The sequence below is a fragment of the Erinaceus europaeus genome, chromosome 11 (genome assembly GCF_950295315.1).
Source record: "Erinaceus europaeus chromosome 11, mEriEur2.1, whole genome shotgun sequence".
NCBI lineage: Eukaryota > Metazoa > Chordata > Mammalia > Eulipotyphla > Erinaceidae > Erinaceus > Erinaceus europaeus.
In genome coordinates, this window is record NC_080172.1 from 49,827,352 (window position 1) to 49,840,511 (window position 13,160).

Sequence of the window (13,160 nt, forward strand, 5' to 3'; positions counted from 1 at the left end):
TTCTTTCTTTCTTTCTTTTCCCTTTTGTTGCCTTTTTTTTTATTCCCTTTTGTTGCCCTTGTTTTACTGTTGTAGTTATTATTGTTGTTCTTGATGTCATTTTTGGATAGGACAGAGATAAATGGAGAGAGATGGGGAAGTCAGAGAGGGGGAGAGAGAGAGAGACACCTGCAGACTTGCTTCACCGCTTGTGAATCGACTCCCCTCCAGGTGTGGAGCCAGGGGCTCGAACCGGGATCCCCTTACGCCAGTCCTTGCACTTTGTGCCACGTGCACTTAACCCGCTGTACTACCGACCGACTCCCTTTTTTGTTTTTTTTCTTTTTTTGTAGTTATTCTTGTTGTTGATGTCGTTGTTGGATAGGACAGAGAGAAATGGAGAGAGGAGGGGAATACAGAGAGGGGGAGAGGGGGAAAGATAAACAACTTCAGACCTGCTTCACCATCTGTGAAGCGACTCTCCTGTAGCTGGGGAGCCGGGGGCTGGAACCGGGATCCTTACACTGGTCCTTGCGCTTCAAGCCTCGTGGGCTTAACCCGCTGTGCTACAGCCCGACTTCCTCCTCTCTTTTTCTTTCTCTCACTAACCCTCTATCAGAAGGAACAAAAAGGTCTGGTGGTGGCACACTTGGTTGAGTGCACATGTTACAATGTATAAGGACCCAGGTTCAAGCCACTGGTCCCCATCTGCAGAGGGAAGCTTCAAGAGTAGTGATGCAGTGCTGCAGCTGTCTCTCTGTGTCTCTCTCCCTCTATCTATCTCCTCTTCCCCCTCATTTTCTGGCTGTGTCTATCCAATAAACAATAATAATAATAGTAATAAAGGTTGGTTAAAAAGGGGAGGACAGGGGGTTGGGCAGTAGCACAGTGGGTTAAGTGCACATGGTGTGAAGCACAAGGATTGTCATAAGGATCCCGGTTCAAGCCCCCGGCTCCCCAACTGCAGGGGGTCGATTCACAAGCAGTGAAGTAGGTCTGCATGTGTCTCTCTTTCTCTCCCCCTCTCTGTCTTCCCCTTATTTCCCCATTTCTCTCTGTCCTATCCTAATGACATCATCATCAACAACAATAATAATAACCACAACAACGATAAAAAACAACAAGGTCAACAAAAGAAGAAAAGTAGCTTCCAGGAGCAGTGGATTTGTGGTGCAGGCATCGAGTGGTGCAGCAATAACCCTGGAGGCAAAAAAATAAAAACAGAAGAAGGGGAACAAAAATGGCCACGTAGAAAGGTGGAGGCATGCAGACACGGAGCCATAGAACTAACCCTGGTGACAAAAAAAGAAATAAAGTAAAATGAGATACAGGGAGATCACTTTCTCTCCTCTCCTCTCCTCTCCCGGATCAACTAGGAATACCAAAGGAGACCACCCGGACCGAAACAAGACAGGACTAGAATGACCACAGAAACCCAGTAAATCACTGGTGAGTACAAACACGTGTGGCTGGTGACAGAGAGGAGCCTAGGGAGAGATTAAGTGACTGCTAACAGTTCAGCAGTTTATCAGTTGAGACACCACCTCCAGTCTGCTCCACAACAAGGGGACAGCTTAAGGGAGGAAAGGACTCCCCAGAGACTCACCAAGCGCAACTCTGAGTCTCCATTGCTACTACCCTCAGAATCTGGAGCAGCGACAGGGAGGGACACCAGGGGACAGAGATCTAACCAGGAAACTCAGGAGAAGACCTATACCTCGGTGGCATAACTGAGGGGCTGTGAAAGTCTCTTTGCATAACCAATGGATTATCTCTGCCACACCCTGCTTTATCTCTTGGTCAGGAGTCAGTGATTAAGCTGAAGCCTATTGGTAGTTTAAAAGCCCTCAGGCTCCCATAGCCTACAGGGAAGAAAAAAAAAAAAAGAGGCTTTTAAACCACTGAGCTCCAACTCAGAGATTTAAATACTATTGAAACAACTGTTAACTTCCACCACTGTGAACCCTTTAATTAACTTACTTAGACACAAGTCAATCCAGGCAATAGTGATCAATAATTTGAAAAGTACTGATAAAGGGAACTCATAACATAATATATAAAATGGTTAAAACAACAAGAAGAAATATTGGAGAATCGAACCAGGACAAGAGCCCAGCTAAAAGTCCTCCAGAGGGTGAAGCACAAAGTAACGAGTTCAACATCCAAACATTAGCTAAGGAAATAATCACAGGAGTGAGTAAAGAATTTGAAAAAATTGTAATCAGAAATGCAGGAACAACAAATGAGAATATGGAAGAAAATTCTAATTATCTCATGGTTGTTAGAGAGCTGAAAGCTGAAATCGCTGAGCTAAGAATGCAACTAGCTGAACAAGCTAAAACAGTATCAGAGCAGGGCAACAAAATAGATGAACTCCAGAAAACAGTAGAGGGCAGAGAGAATAGAATCTATGAGGCTGAAGACAGAATTAGCAAGATTGAGGATGAATTAGAGACAACCAGAAAAGAAGTAAGAGATCTCAAAAAGAGATTAAGAGATGCTGAAAACAACAACAGAGTCCTATGGGATGACTTCAAAAGAAACAATATACGCATTATTGGCATACCAGAGGAAGAAAGAGAAGGAGAGGAAGAAAGCATTTTCCAGGCCATAATAGCTGAAAATTTCTCTAGTCTAGACAACATCAAAGACATAAAGATTCAAGAATCCCAGAGGGTCCCAAACAGAATTAACCCAGACCTAAAGACACGAAGACATATCATACTTAGAATGGAAAGGAATAAGGATAAAGAAAGGATCCTCAAGGCTGCAAGAGAAAAACAAAGAGTCACCTACAAAGCAAAACCCATAAGATTAGCAGCAGACTTCTCCATACAAACACTACAGGCCAGGAGAGAATGGCAAGATATCTATCGAGTGCTCAATGAGAAAGGCTTTCAGCCAAGAATACTATATCCTGCTAGACTGTCATTCAGACTAGATGGAGGCATCAAAACCTTCTCAGACAAACAACAGTTGAAGGAAGCAACCATCACCAAGCCTGCCCTGAAAGAAGTTCTGAAAGGTCTCCTATAAACAATCAGACCACCACAAATAGGACATATATCAAAACACTCTAAAACTCTACAAGAATGGCGTTAAAATATCTTCAATCTTTGATATCAATACATGTCAATGGCCTGAATTCACCTATTAAAAGACACAGAGTAGGAAGATAGATCAGAAAACACAACCCAACAATATGCTGTCTACAGGAAACCCACCTAACTCAACAAGACAAACACAGACTTAAAGTGAAAGGATGGAAAACTATCATTCAAGCCAATGGCCCACAAAAAAGGGCAGGAACAGCTATTCTCATATCTGACATGATAGACTTTAAAATAGATAAGATTAAAAAAAATAGGAATGGACACTACTTAATGCTCAGAGGATCAGTCAATCAAGAGGACTTAACAATTATTAACATCTATGCACCCAATGAGAAGCCATCTAAATATATCAAACTTCTACTGAAAGAGCTACAGCAATATATTCACAGTATCACAATCATAGTAGGGGACTTCAACACCCCACTCTCTCAACTGGACAGATCATCCAGGCAGAAAATCAATAAAGACATAAGGGAGCTAAATGAAGAGATAGATAAACTAGAACTATTGGACATTTTCAGAGTCATTCATCCCAAGAAACTGGAATACACATTTTACTCAAATCCACATGGGTCATTCTCAAGGATAGACCATATGTTAGGCCACAAAGACAGCATCAGCAAATTCAAGAGCATTGATAAAATCAAAATGTTTTGAGAGTTCAATGAAAATGAAGACACAAGCTATCAAAATATTTGGGACACAGCTAAAGCAGTCCTAAGAGGGAAGTTCATAGCTATACAAGCACACATTAGGAAACAAGAAAAAGCACAAATAAACAGCCTGATTGCACATCTTAAAGACCTAGAAGAAGAACAACAAAGGAACCCTAAAGCAACCAGAAGGTCAGAAATCACTAAAGTTAGGGCAGAAATAAATAACACTGAGAATAGGAAAACCATACAAAAGATCAACGAAAGTAAACGTTGGTTCTTCGAAAGAGTAAACAAAATCGACAAACCTTTAGCCAGATTCACAAAACAAAAAAGGGAGAAGACACAAATAAATCAGATAGTAAATGAAAGAGGAGATATCACAACAGACACTGCAGAAATTCAACATATCATGCGAAGCTTCTATGAACAACTATATGCCACCAAGCTAGAGAACCTGGAAGAAATGGACGATTTCCTAGATACCTACCAACTTCCAAAACTAAGTAAAGAGGAAGTGGATAACATGAACAGGCCCATCACAGCTAATGAAATTGAAACAGTTATCAAAAATGTCCCCAAAAATAAAAGTCCTGGACCAGATGGTTTCACAAATGAATTCTACAAAACCTTCAAAGAAGAACTAATACCTCTACTTTTAAAAGTCTTCCAGAAGATTGAAGACACTGGAATACTCCCTGCCAGCTTCTATGAAGCCAACATCACCCTGATACCAAAAGCAGACAGGGACACAACCAAAAAAGAAAACTACAGACCAATATCTCTGATGAACATAGATGCGAAAATATTAAACAAAATTCTAGTCAACCGGATACAACAGTATATCAAAAAGATTGTTCATCATGACCAAGTGGGGTTTATCCCAGGCATGCAAGGTTGGTTTAATATATGTAAATCAATCAATGTGATCCACCACATCAACAAAAGCAAGACCAAAAACCACATGGTCATATCAATAGATGCAGAGAAAGCCTTTGACAAAATACAACATCCCTTTATGATCAAAACACTACAAAAAATGGGAAGAGATGGAAAATTCCTGAAGATAGTGGAGTCCATATATAGCAAACCTACAGCCAACATCATACTCAATGGTGAAAAACTGGAAGCATTTCCACTCAGATCAGGTACTAGACAGGGCTGCCCACTATCACCATTACTATTCAACATAGTGTTGGAAGTTCTTGCCATAGCAATCAGGCCGGAACAAGGAATTAAAGGCATACAGATTGGAAGAGAAGAAGTCAAACTCTCCTTTATTTGCAGATGACATGATAGTATACATGGAAAAACCTAAGGAATCCAGCAAGAAGCTTTTGGAAATCATCAGGCAATACAGTAAGGTGTCAGGCTATAAAATTAACATTCAAAAGTCAGTGGCATTCCTCTATGCAAACACAAGTTAGAAGAAATTGAAATCCAGAAATCAATTCCTTTTACTATAGCAACAAAAACAATAAAATATCTAGGAGTAAATCTAACCAAGGAAGTGAAAGACTTGTATACTGAAAATTATGAGTCACTACTCAAAGAAATTGAAAAAGACACAAAGAAGTGGAAAGATATTCCATGTTCATGGGTTGGCAGAATTAACATCATCAAAATGAATATATTACCCAGAGCCATCTACAAATTTAATGCTATCCCCATCAGGATCCCAAGCACATTTTTTAGGAGAATAGAAAAAATGCTACAAATGTTTATCTGGAACCAGAAAAGACCCAGAATTGCCAAAACAATCTTGAGAAAAAAGAACAGAACCGGAGGCATCACACTCCCAGATCTCAAACTATATTATAGGGCCGCTGTCATCAAAACTGCTTGGTACTGGAACATGAATAGACACACTGACCAGTGGAATAGAATTGAGAGCCCAGAAATGAGGCCCCACACCTATGGACATCTAATCTTTGACAAAGGGGCCCAGACTATTACATGGGGAAAGCAGAGTCTCTTCAACAAATGGTGTTGGAAACAATGGGTTGAAACATGCAGAAGAATGAAACTGAACCACTGTATTTCACCAAATACAAAAGTAAATTCCAAGTGGATCAAGGACTTGGATGTTAGACCACAAACTATTAAATACTTAGAGGAAAATATTGGCAGAACTCTTTTCCGCATAAATTTTAAAGACATTTTCAATGAAACGAATCCAATTACAAAGAAGACTGAGGCAAGTATAAACCTATGGGACTACACCAAATCAAAAAGCTTCTTCACAGCAAAAGAAACCACTACCCAAACCAAGAGACCCCTCACAGAATGGGAGAAGATCTTTACATGCCATACATCAGATAAGAGTTTAATAACCAACATATATAAAGAGCTTGCCAAACTCAACAACAAGACAACAAATAACCCCATCCAAAAATGGGGGGAGGACATGGACAGAATATTCACCACAGAAGAGATCCAAAAGGCCGAGAAACACATGAAAAAATGCTCCAAGTCTCTGTTTGTCAGAGAAATGCAAATCAAGACAACAATGAGATATCACTTCACTCCTGTGAGAATGTCATACATCAGAAAAGGTAACAGCAGCAAATGCTGGAGAGGGTGTGGGGTCAAAGGAACCCTCCTACACTGCTGGTGGGAATGTCAATTGGTCCAACCTCTGTGGAGAACAGTCTGGAGAACTCTCAGAAGGCTAGAAATGGACCTACCCTATGACCCTGCAATTCCTCTCCTGGGGATAGATCCTAAGGAACCCAACACATCCATCCAAAAAGATCTGTGTACACATGTTCTTGGCAGCACAATTTGTAATAGCCAAAACCTGGAAACAACCCAGGTGTCCAACAACAGATGAGTGGCTGAGCAAGTTGTGGTCTATATCCACAATGGAATACTACTCAGCTGTAAAAAAAAAAATGGTGACTTCACCGTTTTCAGCCGATCTTGGATGGACCTTGAAAAATTCATGCTGAGTGAAATAAGTCAGAAACAGAAGGATGAATATGGGATGATCTCACTCTCAGGCAGAAGTTGAAAAACAAGATCAGAAAAGAAAACACAAGTAGAACCTGAAATGGAATTGGCGCATCTCACCAAAGTAAAAGACTCTGGGGTGGGGGTGGGTGGGTGGGGAGAATACAGGTCCATGAAGGATGATAAATGACATAGTGGGGGTTGTATTGTTAAATGGGAAACTGGGGAATGTTATGCATGTACAAACTATTGTATTTACTGTTGAATGTAAAACATTAATTCCCCAATAAAGAAATAAATTTAAAAAAATGAGATACAGGGCATGACACAGGGTAGGGAACCTTCATTTGCATGTGGGTGAGCCAGGTTTGAACCTTGGCAGTAAATGGCGGTGCCTACTTGCTGACACCCAGGAGGTGTTGATCTCTGGGCCATGGTCTGCTGGGATATCTCCATGTATCAGAGTCCAGAGCATTGGGAGTTGTGGCTCAGGAAATGTGCAGTGGATAAAATAGTGGATTCTCAAGCATGAAGTCCTGAGTTCAATCCCTGGCATCACATGTACCAGAGTGATGTTCTTGTTCCCTTTCTCTCTCTCTCTCTCTCTCTCTCAAAAATAAATAGAATATTCAAAAAATAATAGCACTGAAGCTGGGTGTTGGCATACCTAGTTGAGCAGACATGTTACCTTGCACAAGGACCCAGGTTCAAGACCCTGGTCTCCACCTGCAGGGGGGAAGTTTCATAAGCAGTGCAGCAGGGCTACAGGTGTCTCTCTTTCTTCCTCCCTCTCTCCTTCAAGTTGCCAGTATCCAGTCTTACCCTAGAAAGTAGCTTAGGACCTTCTTCTGGACCAAGTCTCCTAGGACCCCCTTCCCCCAGGGTCCCAGTCTGTTATTAAGCTGTGAACCAGTCTGGAGGCCCTAGGAGGAGCAGGAAGCAGAACCTGGGTCTCTCCTCCTGCAGAAAGCCTTCCCTGATTTCTCTCCATGCATGTCACACACACAACTGGGAAAATTCAGGTTGCTGGAAAGTTGTTCCTTCAAGCTCCCTTCCCTTGTCTCCTTGAGGAGTCACTGGAGTCTGTCTGTCTGCCTGTCTGCCCACTACAGGGAAGAAGGGAGAAGTGTGCTCCTGCTCTAGACAGAAACACAGGGGCCTCAGGAACCAGTCCATCAGCACTTCTAGAAGCAATGGAGAGGGGCTAGGTGAGCATACACTTTATCATGTGAGAAGACCCAGGTTCAAGCCGCAGCGGCACATGGGAGAACCATGCAAGGGGGAAACTTCATGGGTGGTGGAGCAGTGCTGTGGTGTCTCTCCTTCTTCTCTTCATATTTCACCCTGTGTCTGAAAAAAAAAATAATATCCTGCTAGGGGCAATGGAATTGCACTGGGAAAACCCCAGAAAAACCCAGGTGGCAAAAAAAAAGGTGGGGGGGGGGCACTGCAGAAAGGGCCCCAGCTAGTCCCAGGAGAGAATTTCTTTCCTGGCTGTACACTGAGCGTTGTGCCCCTGTGTGAAGGCTGCAGATAGGCAGGCAGGCGACTCAGGAGAGCCCCAGCCAAGTACAGCTGCCAGCCACTGTGTCCCAGATCTGAGCTCCAGCCAGGGGGAGCCATTAGCCACAAAGCTTTTTTTTGCTTTTTACTAGAACACTGTGCCCTGGCTTATGATGGTGTGGGGGGATTGAACCTGGGATCTCAGAGCCTCAGGAATGAGGGTCATTTGCAGAACCACTATGCTATCTCTCCCACCCAACCATAAAGTCTTGTGAGAAGCTGGGGTGGAGGAAGGAGTCAGAACTAGGGGTGCTGATGCAGAAATTGGGTCTTTGTGAGAAGAAGTGTGCAATGTGAGATCACTAGTGCTCTGGCACTCAGTGACCCACCTGTCTCCAGACTTCTCCTGGGATCCAGCCCCACCAGTCTCATAACCAACAGTATTGTGATGGCCCTGGGAACAGGCAGATTATTTATTTATTTATTTGTGAGGATGGAGCTGGGACCTCATGCATGTGCAATCTGACCCTTCCTGGGATGCTTTCCCCCTCATCTAAACAGAGACATAGAGAAAGAGAAGAAACACCATAACATCTGAGCTCCCCTGGTTCTATGAGCCTCCAGTGTGGTGCTGGTAGCTTACACCTGACCCTTGCATGTGACAAGGCAGGCAGCGTGTCTCCAGGTCAGTAAGACCAGATATGAAAAGATGAATAAAATTCCCTGAAATGAATCCTCCCACCCTCCACAAACACTTTTTTTTTTTTTTCCTTTTGCTGCTAGGGCTTCACTAGGGTTTGTTTGTTTTTTTTTTTCCACTACTCCCAGAAGACTCTTATGTATTTACTTGTTTATATATTTATATTTAGGCAGAGAGTAGAAGACAGAAAGAGGGAGAGACACCACAGAACTGCTCTACTGCTGTGAGTACACGCGTGGTAAAGTGCGTACTGTTGAGTGAGCTATCTATCACCCAGCTCCCTGAGGCGCTTTCTTTTTCCATCTCTGAGATACCACATGCTGGCCCCAGTGCCCTGCTCCCCCTGGCCTGGAGGCTCTTACCCCACTTCCTCTAGCCCCCACCAATGGGCGTCTGACCTTGTCTCAAAGATCTGGCTTCTGTCCCCACATGTCTGAATTGTTTGTTTGTTTTGTCACCACTGATGCTTCACAACTACAAGCTGACACTTTCTTTTTTCTTCCTTCCTTCCTTCCTTTCTTTAAGTTTTTTTTTAAATTTATTTTCCCTTTTGTTGCCCTTGTTTTTCATTGTTGTTGTAGTTATTGATGTTGTTGTTGCTAGATAGGACAGAGAGAAGGGGAAGACAGAGAGGGGGAGAGAAAGATAGACACCTGCAGACCTGCTTCACCGCTTGTGAAACGACTCCCCTGCAGGTGGGGAGCCTGGGACTCGAACTGGGATCCTTTCGCCAGTCCTTGCACTTCACACCACACGCGCTTAACCTGCTGCGCTACCACCCGGCCCCTGTCTTTCTTTCCAGATAGAAACAGAGAGAGTGGCTAGGAGGTGGCACAGTAGATAAAGCACTGGACCCTCAAGCATGAGGTCCTGAGTTCAGTCTCTGGTATCACATGTGCCAGAACAATATTCGATTCCCTCTCTCTTTCTCATAAATAAATAAATCTTGAAAACAAAAAAGAAAAGACAGAGAGGAAAGGAAATCACAGGGGAGCCTGGTTAAGTGCACATAGTACTAAAATCACAGTACTGAAGCTTCAGTCAGTGGGGGCAGGGCTCGAATCTGGGTTGAGCACATGGCAAAGCAGTGCACTATCCAGGTGAGCTATTTCACTGGCCCTTGTGGCTGCCCCTTCACTCTTGCTGACCAGCCTCTGTGCAAATGGAACCCACAGGGCTCCTCCCCTTCATTTTTGTATCCCATTGTTCTGAAAGCTTTTCCCATTCCATTGACTTCCCCATTCAGGGATAAAATACCAGCTCTTATTCCGACTTCCACTTCCACAGAGCCGGGCTTCCTCAATCCCCACCCCCAGACGGTGTTTCCTGGCCTCCAGGCTGGGCCCCCCTCCATGCTGAGACTCCTTCGTTAGCTCTCTCCCAGGCCTAATCTCACAGCTCAGGAAACTAGGAGGGAGCGGCCAGCCTGGTTGGGACAATGGCTTTATTTAGCTGGGTAATGAACTCATCGCTTTGTCACACCACTGCTTCCTCTGAGTGCCCAGCTCAAGACGGGGTGGGGCAGCTCAGTGCCCAAAGGCCTTCCCTCTAGGTCAGATGAGTGTCCCATGTACGTGGACACCAGGTTCTCTATCTTTTCTGAAAGACATTGGGTCCCCGCCTCCTCTCTGAGGGACACTTGCCCCCACTTCTCTGAGGGCCTTCTCTGAGAGACACTGGGTCCCCTCCTTCTCTGAGGACCTTCTCTGAGAGACACTGGGTCCCCTGCCCCTTCTATGAGGGACACCGGTTCCCACTCCCTTCTCTGAGAACCTTCTCTCAGGGACCTTCTCTGAAGGACTGCACAGGTCACCCAGGAGTCAGTGACGCTGGTGGGTGTGAACAGAGACATCTGTGATTACCAACTAAGCTCAGAGCCATGATTCCTTTAGTCACAGTGGCTTCCAAGTAGGTCAGAACTGTTGCCTGTGAGGCCTCCACAGGCCATGTGACCTTAGATTGACCAAGCCGGAGACTCATCTGTAAAGTGGGAATGACAGTGCCCTCAGCACTGTCTATACTTAGAACTAAGTAAACACTTAGAACTTAGTAAACACTATTGCTGCTGTTGGTGATGGTATTGTTATTTTTTTAATATTTATTTACTTATTCCCCTTTGTTGCCTTTGGTATTGTCATTTTTAAAGGTGTATTTTAGGGAGTCGGGCGGTAGCACAGTGGGTTAAGTGCACGGGGCGCAAAGTGCAAGGACTGGCTTAAGGATCCCAGTTCCAGCCCCCAGCTCCCCACCTGCAGGGGGGTCACTCACAAGCGGTGAAGCAGGTCTGCAGGTGTCTATCTTTCTCTCCCCCTCTCTGTCTTCCCCTCCTCTCTCCATTTCTCTCTGTCCTGTCCAACAACAACGATATCAATAACAACAACAATAATAACCACAACAATAAAACAAGGGCAACAAAAGAGAATAAATAAATAAATACTAAAAAAATAAATAAATAATATTTTTAAAAAGGTGTCTTTTTGGGGGGCCGGGCGGTGGTGCACCTGGTTAAGCGCACACAGTAAGTACTAAGTGAAGAATCTGTGTGTGGGGGGTAGATTTCTGAGCAGTGAAGTAGATCTGCAGATGTCTATCTATCTATCTCCCTAACCCCCCTCTTCTCTCAATTCCTCTCTGTACTATCCAGTAAAAAGGGAAAAATGGCCGCCAGGAGCAGAGTATTTGTAGTGCTGGCACCAAGCCCCAGTGATAACACTGAAGGCAAAAGAAAAGGGTGGTGGTGATGATATTTTGTTCATTTAGTTATTTTTGTTTTTTACAGATTTTTTTAAATTTTATTTTGATATAACAGAAACTGAAAGAGGAGAAGGAGATAAAGAATGAGAGTGGTCCGGGAAGTGGCGCAATGGATAAAACATTGGACTCTCAAGCATGAGATTTTGAGTTCGATCCCCAGCAGCACATGTACCAGAGTGATATCTGGTCCTTTCTTTCCTTCTCTCCTCCTATCTTTCTCATAAATAAATAAAATCTTTAAAAAAAAAAAAAAAGAATGAAAGAGAGACACCAGGTGGGGCAGATAGCATGAAGGTTTGCAGCAGGTTAAGTGCATGTGGCGCCAAGCACGGCGGGAAGCGCAAGGACTGGCACAAGGATCCTGGTTGGAGCCCCCCCCCCCCCCCCCCCGGTTTCCCACCTGCAGGTGGATTTTCAGGCATGAGAGTCTCTGCATAACCACTATCCTATCTACTTCTGCTCTCTGTATCTCTCTCATTAAAATAAAATAAAACAAAAAATTTTAAAAACCTATAAAGGGTGCTGGGCAGTGGCACACCTGACTGAGTACACGTTACTGTGCTCAAGGACCTAGGTTTGAGCCCCTACTCTCGCTCCCCACCTGCATGGGGCATGCTTCACAAACGGTGAAGCAGGTCTGCAGGTGTCTTTCTCTCCCCACTCTGTCTTCCTCTCCTTTCTCAATTTCTCTCTGTCCTGTCCAACAATAACAACAGGGCAACAAAATAGGAAAAATGGCCTCCAGGAGCAGTAGATTCATAGTGCTGGCAATGAGCCCCAGCTATAACCATGGAAGAAAAAAAAAAGAAGAGAAAAGAAAGAAAAAAGAAAAGAAAAAAAGAAAAGAAAGAGAGACATTTACAGACCTGTCTCATCATTTGTGAAGCATGCAGAGGCTCTCATGCCTGAAAATCCACCGCCCCAACATAAGCCAGTGCAGCGGGTTAAGTGCACATGGCGCGAAGCGCAAGGACTGGCAAGGATCCTGGTTCAAGCCCCTGGCTCCACACCTGCAGGGGGGGTCGTTTCACAGGTGGTGAAGCAGGTCTGCAGGTGTCTCTCTTTCTCTCTCCCTCTCTGTCTCCCCCTCCTCTCTTCATTTCTCTCTGTCCTGTCCAACAACAACAGCAATGACAACAACAATAATACCAAGGCTAACAACAAGGAAAACAAAATGGGAAAGAATGGCCTCCAGGAGCAGTGGATTCGTAGTACAGGCACCGAGCCCCAGCAATAACCCTGGAGGTAAAATAAAATAAAATAAAATAAATAAAATAAAATATCAGGTCCGGGAGGTGGTGCAGTGGATAAAGCACTGGATTCTCAACAATGAGGTCCTGAGTTCAATCCCCGGCACCACATGTACCAGAGTGATGTGTAGTTCTTTCTCTCTCTCTCTCCTATCTTTCTCATAAATAAATAAATATAAAATAATCATATATAGGGGCCAGGCGGTGGCACACCTGATTAAGCGCACACATTACAGAGCGTAAGGACCCAGGTTCA